The sequence below is a fragment of the Lethenteron reissneri genome, chromosome 39 (genome assembly GCF_015708825.2).
Source record: "Lethenteron reissneri isolate LAM-NWPU_2019-01 chromosome 39, ASM1570882v1, whole genome shotgun sequence".
Taxonomy (NCBI): Eukaryota; Metazoa; Chordata; class Hyperoartia; order Petromyzontiformes; family Petromyzontidae; genus Lethenteron; species Lethenteron reissneri.
In genome coordinates this window covers 3,946,404-3,961,525 of record NC_083817.1, presented here as the reverse complement: position 1 = coordinate 3,961,525, position 15,122 = coordinate 3,946,404, and the positions used below count along the sequence as shown (strand labels likewise).

The following is a 15,122-nucleotide window of genomic DNA, read 5'->3' as shown; positions in this document are numbered from 1 at the left end:
TCCCTGATGCATCATCTCTAGCGTAGGGAATCGTTTGTTCTCTTGGACCATCGTCTCTGATCGATGGTTCACGTTGCATCGATCCCCCCCCCCCAATCTCATCGCCTCTGCACGGAGCGCATCAGCAGTTGCCAGCTCATCATCTACGTGACGCTATCAGCTGTCGGCTGATCACATCACCGATGCTCTGGCGTATCAATCACGCGTCGTCTCGCTCGCCCCGCTTGCCCGCCAGTGACCACTTCGATGTTGCCGCACGTTCACGGCGAATGTCATCGACAGCTTCTGTTAGCACTGCGCGCGCGCAGTCCACTGTGTCGATCCACTGCTGGATGGGGGCCTCCCCACGCCGTGCGGGTTTTTTTATATCCGAACTTCATCACGCTGACGGGTGGGTGACGGCAATGAACAAAGACTTGGAAGCATAGAAGTACGCTACATCTGTGGTTTTTTTGTGTTACCATCCCCTAAGCTGACACCGCTCAGCCCCCCAAAGCCTATAGCACCTGTTACGCATTTTGTCCGACAAGCCCAGAGCGCTATCCAGGCTCAGCCTTGCTGAGCTTCTGAGACTCGGCGAGGTTGGCCGATTTGACCGTAGTCACATCTGAGACTCTGCACGATACACACAGAGGGGGGGGCTGTGTGGCTGAGTGGTGCTTAGCGCATTGCGCGAGCGATCCCGGCCACCTGAGTTCAATTCCCAGCCACGGCGCTGCAACAACAGCAACAGTGCCTCGTGCTGTCCGATGCGGTCAAACCCCCCCCCCCCCTGCCCCCCACCTTCTTTGCGAATCCGTATTAACCATCGCGGTGAAGTATGGTCAAACAACTCTCCAATGAAACAACATGGGGGATGTTTGCGTTCAGCAGCTGTGAAATGTCGAATACGAAGAGTCTACAAAGATAGAGGGGTCCCGTAATATCCTTGGGGCAAGCGCCGTTTGTGAACACGGATGAAGGACGGCACGCCACACCAGGGTGGTTGGTAAGGGATGGAACCTCTCCCGGCCCTCTTTGTATCCCCAGCGCTGACGTCTCGGCTCGGATGCCACTCGCCGCTCACGTGGGCCCCCTTGGCGGGGAGTCGAACCCAGCCTCGCCGCCTTGGTGGCGATAACCATATAGACGTGTTGTATTATACTGGTAGGAACCCACTAGTTCCACCAGCCCACAGGGGATTATTGTGTCCGTCCGTCGTGCAGGGAGGGGCTGGGTGGGGAGGGTGGGGCTGGGTGGGGAGGGAAGGGTGGGGAGGGGCTGGGTGGGGAGGGTGGGAAGGGGCTGGGTCTGAAGGGTGGGGCTGGGTGGGGGGTGGGGCTGGGTGGGTAGGGGAGGGGCTGGTCACCCCGTGGTGCCCTTATAAAACTCAACGTTTAACCTACTCACGCCGGCTTGTGCCCGCCCTCACAGTCGGGCATATTTGCGGAATACACCACGCCGCCGTTGACCCTGGCCATTGACCGAGCAACCCAACGTTCCTACCAGCTCCCTCCGCAGGAATGTGTTTTAGACTTGTCGTATTATATGGACATATAGTGTTGTATTATAAAGACCTATTGTATTACATAGACGTGTTGTATCATAAAGACTTTCTGTATTATATAAACGTGTTGTATTATGTAGATTTATATTATGTAGACGTGCTGTATTATAAAGACGTGTTGTATTATAAAGACTTGTCGTATTATGAAAAAACGTGTTGTATTATAAAGACCTGTATTGTATTATGTAGACGTGTTGGAACAAGCGCTGTTAAGGAACGTCAATTCAGGACCGGCGCGGCACACGAGGGAGCGCGGCTCGGCCAACACCACGCACGGCCACGTGTGCCTCTGAGCAGTACACACGCGCACGCGTGCGGTATACAGACAGAGATGTTGCGGGCAAGTGCCGTTAGCGAACACCTAGGAAGGCCTGAACGGCACACACGATGGGGGTGGGTGGCCAACACCACGCCCGGCCGCCTTTGTCTCCAGTGGTGATGTTTATTACACACCGCACCAGGTAATCGGTTGAGGCTGAGTCGACCTAGGGGATGCCCAGGACCGGTTCTGATAATCGTCACTGGGTGTTGGCCGTGAACGGGAATCGAAATCGGGTCTCCGGGTTCGTAGCATCAGCGCGCTCACCGCTACACTACCGATCCCCACGCAAACAGAGAGACACACAACAATATCAACAACAAGCGCCATTCGCCACGAAGTGGCGGTGACGTCACCACGGCGCTTGTGCCAGGCTATGTGCACGTTGAGGCCACGTGCTGTGTCGAACGCCCGCCGGCAAGAGTTCACGGGGCAGACCCAGGTGCCACGGGTGAACTGACTGAGACGACTGGCCAATGCACCACCTATGCCCCCTAGTGTTCCAACTTGCTGTGCTTTAGCCACCCGGCGCTCTACTCGTTGTTGTGAGCGTCGCTCCAACTGCCCAGCAGTGTCCTTCAAGAGCCTCCTGCACAGAGGCCGATCTTGACACCGCTGGTACCAGTCATCGGCAAGTCCACTCAGCTCCACATCCTCTTCTACCACATCACTCCATCTCTTCTCTAGCCCGTGCCGCGCCCGTTTAGGCCCCCTCTATCTGGCCGAACAAAAGCTGTTTAGGCACGCGGTGGCCGGGCATGCGTGCTACATGACACAGCCACACACACACACACAAGCAGACACGGGTAACCGTGCAAGCAAGCAGTCGTGGTTGTATATGGCAAGTGCGAATATCGACGCGCCGGACTCCATAAACGTGCTGCATAATTGATGCACCCGTGTTGCGCCGTGGCTCGGACAGGCTCCGTTTATTCAGCGCTTATTTCAGCGCACGTAGGTCTCTATGCGTGGCGACGATACAAAGAGAAGAGAGCGACGTCAGCAAGTCGTCTGCCCGTGTCTCTCGTCTCGTCCTCCTCCTCTTTCTCTCTCTCTCGCCCTCTTGTCGATGGAACCCGGCAGGCGTTGCGAGCGGCTCTATCATCAACACCCCTCCTTTGAGCTGTACAGAATCTGTTGTAGAATTGTAATTATTTTGGCAGCATTCAAAAATAAGGGGACAGTGTAGCATTTCGAGTCATTTCAGCCAACTTGGGCCAAAATGTGCTTATATTTGTAACTTTCTTTGATTACACAGTAACTACTGAAAATTTTGATGTATAAAACATCACAGTTTTGCTAAATTTATGTTTATGTTTAATTTTGCTTAGTGCCAATCCGTGAAGTTGAAGCATATTTTCTACAAATGTGCCATATTTCATGGTCTACATTCACACTTGAGTATATAATGCACCAAAACCTGTCTCAAGTGTTTAGGTACATGTATAAATGTCAGTTTGAGAGATATTTTGTGTTGCTAAAATGTATATAAATAAAGTTACAAACAAAACCAGCAGCATAAGATTTTAGTTTTTTCCAATTCACAATTATATACATTTATGGATTGTGACAAAAAACTGCAGGGTATTTTGCGGAGAACTTTTAACATAAAATCGATAATGGTTTTGTCTGAAAAAAAAATCATTTAAAAAGTAGTGCCCAGGTGTGGGAACGAAAATCATTTTCTAGCCACTTTTTCCTAGTTCACCTTATGGCCTATCCAGAGCAGCCACGACGACGGGGACGTCAATTCAATGCTTGAGATTTTGTTACTCCATTACCGCGTCGTTTGCTATCCCTGCTGGGACATCTGTGACCCTACTCTGGACATCTGTGAGACAAAGAGCTTCATAGCTCATCGGATTCCTCCGGTATAAATAAATATTCTGATTCTCATCGTTGTGTCGGGAAGGGCCTTCTCTTTGTAGACAGAGCCCTCTTGCCAATATGACACCAAGCTGTATTATGATGGTGATGATTATCAGGACGTACATTAATTTGTTCGGGATGGTGTTTGGTTTTGTTTTGCTACGGTGGTTGTTGCTCTTTGGACTCACCATGGGACCCCCGTCGTGCGAACGGAGCGCCCCTGCCAATAACTTGGACACGCAACATTTTACAGCAAAGCCGACAACACCGGCTTGGGTGCTAGCTTGGATTAGAATTCCTTCGCACAATCCAATCGTGAAGGGTGGCGGTGGCTTGCTGAGGCCTTCATCCAGCAGCGCATTAGCCCAGGGCGAACGAGAGTGATTCTGCGTAACCTGATACGTCTGATGATATCCCACAACAACAGCAAAAAGGTCTGAACCGGTCAAGAGTTAGTCTGTTGAAACAAAATGCTTGAGTGATATTAGTCTGGAAAACCCACAGGCTGATGGAATGTAAAAAAAAAAAGTATCTTCTTGGTTCTTTCGGTAAAGTCACGTAGAAGGGAAATAATAAAATAAAACATGATAAAATAATTCTCACAATAAAAGTACTTTAGACTAATGTGCAGAGACGGGACGGCTCCCTTGTCGCGGGGAACGCGATCTTACCGCTGGCGGAGAAGAACGAATCCTGATTGAACGTAATTCCCATTTACATTATTGGTGAACTTCTACAACAGGTGATGCGGTAGGCGAGGGAGCTATTGATGGCGTTTACATGCCTCGCGCACGGAAAAATGTAGCATCGAGGGAGGGTCTCCCCCTTCCTCTGTAGCTCCCACAGTCTAATAGCTCTCCCTCCGCCATCCGTGCTGCCGACTCCACGCATCTGTTTCAGTACAGAATTACGACTCTCCCTCCTCTCTCTCTCTATGCTCATTACTCTTTTAAGCTGTGAAGTCTTCCATAATGATGTAGCATTGTTCTGGAGTGTAATGGGTTTGAGAGGAGAAATTTACTTTAAAAGTTGATATGGTGCATTTTATATGGTGTTGAAATGCACCGTTTATCGACAGTAATATTTGACAGTCCCGTAATTCATTGTTATACGTATCTTTTGATTTCAAGCTTTCATGACTGCAGGGATTCATATTCTTGGTTCTTTCGGTAAAGTCACGTAGAAGGGAAATAATAAAATAATATAGATATAAAACAATAAAAATTCTCACGACGTTTCGACTGCAACACAATCAATCATCATCAGGTGTGAAATCCACAGAAAGAAAATGTTCTTTCTTTACCGAAAGAACCAAGAATATAGTTATACGTATCGTTTAAACGTGTCTTTTCGTTGTTGTTCGTAAATTTGTATTCGTAGTGCTTGCATTAGAAGTGCATTGGTGGCGACACCCGATCTTGACGTCACTTCGAGTAGAGGACATCCACTGGTGGAGAGAGGGTCCACAGCTGTGGCCACGCCACGAGGCGCGGTTGCTGACGCGCGAGAGATGAAGAGGCATCCTTCTGTTGTTGTTAAAAAATTTAACCCGTAAAAACAAAGTTTTTCACCATAAATCCTTTATATGCGTGGCATCGGGGCGGCTAGAGTCCTCTCGTCCTCTGGCTTGAGATGGCTGCCACCTATGGGTCAGATGATTGTCTGCCAGCATTAATCAATTGGTAATTAAATATTTTAAAAAAATTCCCTAAACAGTGTAAAATTTTGGAAAAAATTTTCACAAAAATTAATTGTCACGCACAACGAGTCTGTGTGGAAAATGTCAGCTCGATTGGATCACGGGAAGTGGGTTAATAAACGACCGAAAGATTTGCACGGTCGTAAGCAAGCAAGCACGCAAGCAAGCCAGCGAACTTAATATAAAGGATTTAAAAAAGAGACATACGTTATGAAGTTTGCCGGGTTTCTGTGAGCTTCGGTTCTTAACATCACGCTGTTACAACCACAACAACAACAACAACCAGAGAGCTATCCCAGTCGACGGCCAAAATATACCGAGTGTTCCAACATGACGTCGTCGTTCTTGAAGCATTGCTTTTGGAGCAAAGCGCCTCATTAATCACCGTATGGCACTTAAAGACCAGGGGTTTTTGTTGTTGTTGCTGGCAGGCAAAAGAACTTCCCCCACGCGTAATTGCAGTGGGAGAGAGAGCACCTAGTTTTTTTGACGCGAGTGCGCACGCGTGCTAGCGTGTGTGTGTTGGCAGTGGCTGAGCTGCTGGTGAAAATGTTGTGAATCTCAAGTGCGAGAATGCGCGTTTAATTGCATCAGGTTAATTAACGGTTTGGGGGGGGGCAGGCGAGGTGCGGGGGGGGGAGACCTCAAAGCTCGCACGGAGCCGCACTTATTCCGTAGATGACTCTAGTTTTTTTTTATATATCACATGCAGTCGTATTTTTTTTTTTACTTACTTATTACGTACAATTTGCAAGCAAGTTATTGTAAAAAAAAAATGGTAACTACAGAAGCCGATTTAAGAAAAAAAACTTCCCGTGCCGAAATGCGTTAAGGCCCTGAAGCTTCGCGAATTTTCAAGAGGTTAATGTAAAAGTTGGTGAAGAGAAAAAAAAACAGTTCAGCATAAAAAGGGATGTGTCTGATGTTTAACATTTTCAGTTGTGACTGAAATATAATTTTTTCAAGTGGAACATCTAAAACAAAAGCACAGCTTTTCAACCAGTTATTTTATTTGACCACAAACATTACTCGTAAATACATTAAATGCCCCCCCCCCTCCCCATATATCAGACTACCATCTATCTATATGTAAATGGGGCAGCTGTACAGAGGGGTTTTGATACGGTTCTCTGCCGCACAGGTAATTGGGGGATCAGCTGCTGTCTGATGTATTTAGAAATTCATTTCCTGCACGTCCACGCATCACAGGAGGGCACCGGACAACAATGAGGGCTTCGAAAATGTTTTTTTTAGGATTCTCGCTCCCACCCTCTGTGCTTTCTCTGTGTTGTTGCCGTTTATGTGACGCACACGAGGCCTACTGCTGCTGCTGCGGCTGCGACTTAAGTGCTAGCGCTATCTCTTCTGGCATCTGCAAATGGACCTGAACGAGGCCTTAACTTGCCCCTGATGAGGGCTGGTGGCGGTTGTTCCCATCGCACGCACACACACTGCACGCACACAACGCGCAGCGCACACGAGTAGCTGGGACTCGCTGCACGTGGCTTGATTTGGTACACGGCGCTTGTGCCCACGTGTCCAATTTAGGAGCATCCTGCAGATCAGCAGAGGGAGTTTGCACTCTCTCCGTGCCTGAATTAGTACTGCTAGAATAGATTGTTTTTCCATAATGCTTCGTAATCATGCACTTGCTTGGGTGACGGCTTTCCCAACGCCATGGCCACCTCCCTCACAATCCTATATCAACTACACACAAGCTCATTTAATCACTCCATCTCCCTCGGTAGATATACTCTTGGATGCGTCAATCAGCCATGAACTTCTTTCAGCCACTGCTGAATAAACTCCCACCTCCCCCCCCCCCCCGCCCCTAAAGTCATCACCATCTTTCACGGTCTCGCTAGATTTTAGAATGCGCTTATTCAGATTAATTGGAGCCATATTCTGCCCAGACGAGCGAAAAAGGCAGATTATTGGGGCAATATAATGCATCTCCCACAGGATGCACAGCGGCCACGACCGCGATTAACAACCAGCGCTGGCACTGCCAGCATACATAAACGCACACATGTACAGATAGCGTATTAATATGTGTGTAATTATCTGAATTCATTTTTACGGCAATCAATAAAAACACATAATGCATTTTATAGCTGAGCTATTTTTTTTATTATATCTTGGAAAAGAAAAAAAAATCAGCGTTGGAGTTGAGCAGAGTCCCCACGTTATGCGTCATAGTGGCAGGATGTTAACTCCCTCGCCTGGTGTGCAGGAGGTTGGAGGTTCGATCTCGACCCTGACACCTGTATATTTGGAGTTTGCATGTACTCCCCGTAGATGCGTGGATTTTTATCCGGGTCCTCCGGTTTTTCCCTCCACATTTAGAAGCAAACGCTGAGAGTATTTGGCTGCTATACATTCCCACGTGATAAGCCACTTCGTTTAGCTATCATTTGTGTCAGGCAGATCGCTTCTGAAAAAAGAGCTACATAGCTCAGTGGGCCTTACCTGGTTAAAAAAAAAGTTATAGCAAAAATATGGAGGTCGGCAGAGGCCGATAGATGTACGATTTTGTTCGTGCTTTTGATATTTTGTAAAAAAAAAAAAATGCCTACGATGGTCTCCAATGATTATTTCCCTTCTCCTCCCTGTTTATAAGTGACCCATGGTGCTTGTGAGTTTAGTCCACGCGTAGAGGTCGCCCGGGTTGCGTCAGATCTCTGAAGCTTAAGCAGCGTTGAGTTTGATACGTGACAGCACGGTTGACCACCACGTCTGTCAGAATAAGCGCAAGTCCATCTTCCGGGGGGGGGGGGGGGGGGGGGCTGTGGCTACGATTCTGGCAGCAGACGGCAGTGCAGCAAGATGCATTGTTGCACCATACTTCTATGCTCCCACGTCTGTGCTTCCTGCCGTCGCCAGCCCGGACTGTTGATCGGCGGTGGTGAATTGATGCCCCTTGACCAGCGTGGTGTGTGGGGGGTAGAGGCCTCCATCCAGTAGTGGATTGATTAAAAAATGGTCATATATATACACGTATAGGTTACAACCACTGGTCCACTTTCCTGGACGCGCTCCACAAAAACTCGCACCGGTTTGTTAACCCGTGCATTGTGCTGCCGGTTGAAATAATCGAGTATTTCAACTCCACATAGAGTATATTGGGTTTTTTTGTCTATTAGCCCATGTGTGTGTTTTTCTTTCAGCAAGGGAGTTTGTGCGAGGTGGTTTCTAATACCGTGAGATTAGAGGTGCGTACTAAAAGTTACATTGACGCTCATTCTCTCTTGAGCTTTTAACAGGTTTAAGATACGGTGCGAACATCCAAATTGAGCAACTCTGGCTCAGACAAAGGCTGGAGGTTTATCTCTGCAGAGACATTACAAACGATACCTTCAGCAATATTGCATATGATCATCCCGTATTTCTAATGCTGTCAGCTTACAAGCAGTGCCGCCGCCTATGCTATCAACAGCGTGCTTATGGATGGATCCCAAATGAAATCACCTCGTAACATCACGGGTCCCTCCAGTGGCCTAATGGTCTTTCCAAATGACTTTTCTGCCGCAGAGCAAATCGTTTCACAACTGTTGCCTCTTTCCGTGGTCCCTTGCCCTAATGAAATACTCCAAGTGGTGGCCTCAATAATCATCTTCAATTCAATAACTCCCCAACAGGGTCCCACAAATTGTCCGTAAGATGCATCAGCGGCTTCTTTCGGTGGCAAAAAAGAGAAGAAAACACGAAGCTTAATCACAATTCTCATTGGCAGAGGCCAACATCATTTCTGCACGTGCTCCATTCACCACGTGATCACTCGGCACACGTGTAGTCCATCCACCACGTGATCACTCGGCACACGTACACTGGCCCAGTGTAGTGTGGGTAGCGGTGATGTAGTGGTTAGCGCGCTGCGCTACGAACCTGGCGAACCGGGTTCGATTCCCGCTCACGGGCCATCACCAGTGACGATTATCTGAATCGATCCTGGGTCTCTCCTAGGTCGACTCAGCCTCAAATGAGTACCTGGTGCGATGTGTAAACATCGCCACCTGGGAGTTGGCCACCAACCCCCTCGTGTGCCGTGCAGTCCTTCATAGGTGCTCGCTAACAGCACTTGCCCCGACAGTCTGTTAAGGCTTATACGGGGGATCTTTGTCTTTGTGCACGTACATTAAGGGAAAGCTGCTTTGCAACGCTTGGTTGCTTGAATGTGTTGGGTAAAACAAGTAAACCCGTAAAAACAAAGTTTTTCACTATAAATCCTTTATATGCGTGGCGGCTAGAGTCTTCTCGTCCTCTGGCTTGAGATGGCTGCCACCTATGGGTCAGATGATTGTCTGCCAGTATTAAGCAATTGGTAATTAAATATTTCATTTGTTTTCCCTAAGCAGTGTAAAATTGAGGATTTTTTTTTCACAAACATTAATTGTCACGCACAACGAGTCTGTGTGGAAAATGTCAGCTCGATTGGATCACGGGAAGTGGGTTAAAAAACGAGCAAAAGATGTGCACGGTCCTAAGCAAGCAAGCGAACTTAATATAAAGGATTTAAAAATATATTCGCCTGTGGAGGACGCGGGGATCGATCCCGCGACCTTTGGCATGGGAAGCGAGGGCACTACCAACTGTGCTACTCTGCCACGGCCTGTGGAGGGGTTACGTTCTGGGCTCCTACACTGTGACGTTCAGCCAAAGCCATGAATGAGTTCTATTTGAATACATGTAAAATAAAATATTTTGCCTAAAAAGTGTACAATTTTTGAAAAAAATTTTCACGAACATTAATTGTCTCGCACAACGAGTCTGTGTGGAAAATGTCAGCTCGATTGGATCACGGGAAGTGGGTTAAAAAACGACCGAAAGATTTGCACGGTCGTAAGCAAGCAAGCAAGCACGCAAGCAAGCAAGCAAGCGAACTTAATATAAAGGATTTAAAAAAAGAAACGAAGGTTGTAAAATAATTATAATGAAGGAATCTTTCAATTACACGACTGGGTCCTCTTTGACAACGAGACGGTGTCCAGGGAAGGGTGTCACTTGTCAAGCGCAATATTAATTGGGCAAGGTGATTTATTTGATTATTTAAATGTTCGCTCCGGTGCTCGTACAGGGGGTCACGAGGTAGCGACGATGCATTGCATATCGCAAATCAACAAACGTGAAGAGCTATCGTGTGTGACCAGCCTCGAGTGGGGAGCGGTGGCGTAGTGGTTAGCGCGCTGCGCTACGAAACGAGCGACCCGGGTTCGATTCCCGCTCACGGCCAAAACCATGGTGACGATTATCTGAACCGGTCCTGGTGCGGTGTGTTGTAAACATCGCCACTGGGGAGACAAAGACGGTCTTTATAGGTGCTCGCAAACGGCACTTGCTCCATCAGTCTGTAACAATCTATAGGGGAATTCTTTTCAGGTCTCAGCCCCCATGTACGCGTGTGCGTTTAACATGCGTGGCCTGGCTTGTGCTTCGTGCGTTCCACATAACACGCGCCCGTACACTGATCGGTGGAATAGAAGCCGTGACCTTGTAATGGGCACGCGATTGTGGGAGCGTGTATTTAACAAAGATTGCATGCAGCATTACAAACTCTTCCCGAGCCGACATACCCCATGTGCAATTGCATGTGGCTTCTTTCGTCGAAGATAAATAGCGCATATTGGTTTGCTAACAGCCAGTTAACTCGAACCTATTTGACATCACAGGTTTTTTTTCTCTAAAGAGGTCTAGCGGACATGGCCGAGAAGACGCTTAAGTACAACAGTGTACAAGGCAACCAATGCATTTCCTGTCAAGAACCCAACTTCTGTCTTCGTCCCCCCCCCATCCAATTATTGCCCAAACCGTGAGTTAATTACACTCTTAATTGTACTGGTATCCGTTGCACATGTGTATTTAATCCACTGCTGGATGAAGGGCTCACCGTGTCGTGTTAATCGTGGGGCGTTGTGTGAACTTCATTCGCCATGCTGATCATTGCGGATTGGTGAAGGGGGAGGGGTAAAGGGAGGGGGGGGGGCCTTGGGGGTAGTTAATAAATCACTCTCCCATGATATTAGCCGTAGATGGATATCGAACCGGGTCACCGAGATAATGATGTTCTCCACTGTTTCACTGCCCCCCCCCCCTTTCCACTTTTAATAGGTACCAAAACAAATCTAGTTTATAATACCCCTTTCACTACAAATAAATATAATTGCTCGTATAACGCTGAGTCCTGTATGGAGTATAGCTTTCGCGTCGCTGACGGCAGGATAGTCGCAATGTACACACCAGGGACGTGCGGTCAGGGGAGGCAGGGGAGGCAGACCCTCACCTGTCATACTCAAATGAAAATAGCTGTTACGAAAAGTAAAAAAAATTAAATGAATATTAAGATTTTTCCACTGATTTGTGTTATAAATGTCATTTCTGTACGATTCCAATAATTTTTAAATCCTTTATATTAAGTTCACTTGCTTGCTTGCTTGCGTGCTTGCTTACGACCGTGCAAATCTTTCGGTCGTTTTTTAACCCACTTCCCGTGATCCAATCGAACTGACATTTTGCAGACAGACTCGTTGTGCGTGACAATACATTTTCGTGAATTTTTTTTCCCAAAATTTTACACTGTTTAGGGAATTTTTTTTTCATATTTTATTTAAAATACCAATGTGATAAAAATGAAACTCTTACTCAAGAAAAACAGAAATGAATAATAAAATAAAACCGATGCCACGCATATAAAGGATTTATAGTGAAAAACTTTGTTTTTACGGGTTAATTTGCGGAGATCCGCTGCAAATACAGGAAGAGACGAGAGGTGAGGCAGCGACGAGCTCAGCCTCCCCTCTGATTGCGCAACCCCTCAGTAACTGGATGGAGCGCGGGCAATAAGCGCGTGCCTGCTACCATCTCAGTATGTCACCAATGTAATGTTTGTAGACCCCTTCATTTCATGACCTCGCCTTCCATACTCCAGGTAACTTATTTCACGTATGTGTATAAAAATATTTAGGCTCGCTGGTTTCGCCATGAAACTGCATTGAAAAAGCACCAGGCGAGGCAGCTATCAGATCTGCCTCACTGAGGGGGGTGTGTCTAACACGCCCCCCTCAGTGAGGCCACGCCCCCCTCAGTGAGGACACGCCCCCCTCAGTGTGTGAATCTGGCTCTGACACGAGCCAGTGCCTCCCCAGCCATTGACCTCACGGCACGTCACGGGTACACACAGTGTGTACGCAAGTAGCGCAGGACAGTAACTAAAAGTTAAAAAGTGGCAGCACGCGGGGGTAATGCTGGGCCCCTTCTCCTGGCCCAGGGGTCAGCAAGCCGCGGCTCCACGTGCGGCTCTCCCGAGACGACTTCGTGTTGCTATTCGCGTGCATTGTGGCTCTTGGTGTATTGAGATTGTTGAGCATTTTTATTGTTTTGGACCGAATTCGAAGGAAATGGCTCTTATTGTTGGCCGCTCGGCATCATAACCACCCCCGCCGCCCCAACCCGCCAGCACTGAGCACCAGCTTGGCAGGGAGAGAGAGTCAGGCACGATTGCCTATTCTACTTGCGATGCAAACCCAGCGCACGCACGGGGTGGTGCAGGAGCAGTGGCCTCGCGTATTTGGCACGGAGTTCTCCCCCCCGCCACCCACTCCACCTCCTGCCCGTGGGCTTCCCGGTGCAGTTGCACCGCCTACGCGCTGGACAGCCACGCCACAGGGCAGAGAGCCACAGCGCCGGACGCGAAGGAGCAACGGGGACACTCCTGTAGCCTCGCGTAGACTGACGTACGGCGCGAAAGAAGTTTAACATACGTACGTGGACGATTAACGTCCCTGTTTGGGGCCGTTGGGTGAGGGGGATGGGATCTCGCGAGCGACGTAAGCCGCGAAATGTATCGCATTTCCCCACGCGCTATGTTCAACGTGAATTTTATAGACAACGCGTTGGGGGATGTGGGACGGAGGCCTGTGATCTCAGAGGGCTGCATCGAAAAGGGGATGAAAGGGAATGGGGGTGGCGCTGGGGCTGTGTGATTCCCAGTGACACAGTTTCATTTCAGTCGCTGCAGGGCTTCGAGACGACTATGAGTGAAAATATTCTGGATGTTATGCACAGTGTGTATGAAAAGAAAGCGCTCCAGACGCAGACAATTAAAGTGTAGGAAAGCGGACGTCCACTGTCCAAGAAGGGCTGTCTTGGCAGGAGACGCGAGATCAATAAATAAAGAGAACGTATGTGAATCTTGCGAAAGATATGACTCGAACATTTTTATTTTACAAAAATGAAAACGGCGTATTGCATATGACGCGGACGGGAGAGGTGAATTAGCGGGATGTGGTGAAGCGACGCTCAGTTGGGTGTTTGTGAAGGTAGTTTCACTCGAAAGGAGAACATTTCGAGGAAGAATTTACAGAGCGAGTCAGGAGAGCGGACGGGGAGAATGGACCGAGCTCGGATAATGACCTCATGACAGCGGTGCAGAGAGCGAGTAAAAACAACAGAGACGCAGTGAGTGACAGCCAAGAGAGAGAGAGAGCTCGACTCGGATTGAGGCAGGCTCAGGAATAGCAAGCGAGGGGTGAGAGCAAGCAGGAATCTCTCACTACTGCCCTGCTTTACCTGCAGCCCTGGCTCACAGCCTTTATTTCCCAAGAGAGACGCGGGACTGCAAAGATAACTCCTGCAGCCACTGGCGACATTAATGCCTTCTCCAGAGCAGGTGCCGGTGCATCAGTGCAGCGAGGAGGCATATAATGAGTAATTAATTAGCTGTGGGGGGGAGGAGGGGTGGTATTTCTGAACGAGACACGAACCACGGTTTATTTGCTTATTTCATTTCATTAGGATCACGTTCCGCAGGCTTTGCGAGACGCTCATGGCAGAGGCCGACCCGCGTAAAGCTTTGAAATCCCACGGAGCATTGTGAAGAAATCCCATGCGATGGATTTGTTTTGCAAAAACACGTCTCAGGATATATGCAAAACCGTGTTATTGGTCTGTGAGGAATTAGACACCTTAGCACAACGCTCTTTCTAGAAACACAAGAAAAGATCCTTTGCAAATTATCCTTTTGAAGAAATCACATCGTTATATGCACCTTTTGAATAATTTTATTTGGGCCAATTGTATGGGGGGTGGAATTTGCGGGGGAGGGGGCACGAGGGGGCAATGCCCCCCCCCCCCCCGAAACTGAACGCCTGGAGCATATCTGCGATTCATTAGCCCAACCCAAATCAACGTGGTGAAGAAGAAACAAGTATAACCCGTAAAAAAAGTTTTTCACTATAAATCCTTTATATGCGTGGCGGCTAGAGTCCTCTCGTCCTCTGGCTTGAGATGGCTGCTACCTATGGGTCAGATGATTGTCTGCCAGCATTAAGCAATTGGTAATTAAATATTTTTAAAAAATTCCCTAAACAGTGTAAAATTTTGGAATTTTTTTTCACGAACTTAATTGTCACACACAACGAGTCTGTGTGGAAAATGTCAGCTCGATTGGATCACGGGAAGTAAGTTAAAAAACGACCGAAAGATTTGCACGGTCCTAAGCAAGCAAGCGAACTTAATATAAAGGATTAAAAAATTTAACCCGTAAAAACAAAGTTTTTCACTATAAATCCTTTATATGCGTGGCGGCTAGAGTCCTCTCGTCCTCTGGCTTGAGATGGCTGCCACCTATGGGTCAGATGATTGCATGGCCCCATTAAGCAATTGGTAATTAAATATAATATTTTTGTCCTAAAAAG

At 47.9% G+C, this 15,122-nt stretch overlaps 2 protein-coding genes across 2 annotated transcripts in view; one reads left to right on the top strand and one right to left on the bottom strand.

Moving 5' to 3' along the window:
• The window catches only part of RPL37 (ribosomal protein L37), a 326,668-nt gene that overhangs the window by 38,026 nt on the left and 273,520 nt on the right, over positions 1 to 15,122 (top strand). The gene's annotated exons all lie outside the window — the stretch shown is intronic.
• LOC133351908 (receptor-type tyrosine-protein phosphatase delta-like) overlaps positions 1 to 15,122 on the bottom strand; it is a 440,533-nt gene that overhangs the window by 342,765 nt on the left and 82,646 nt on the right. The window lies entirely within an intron of this gene.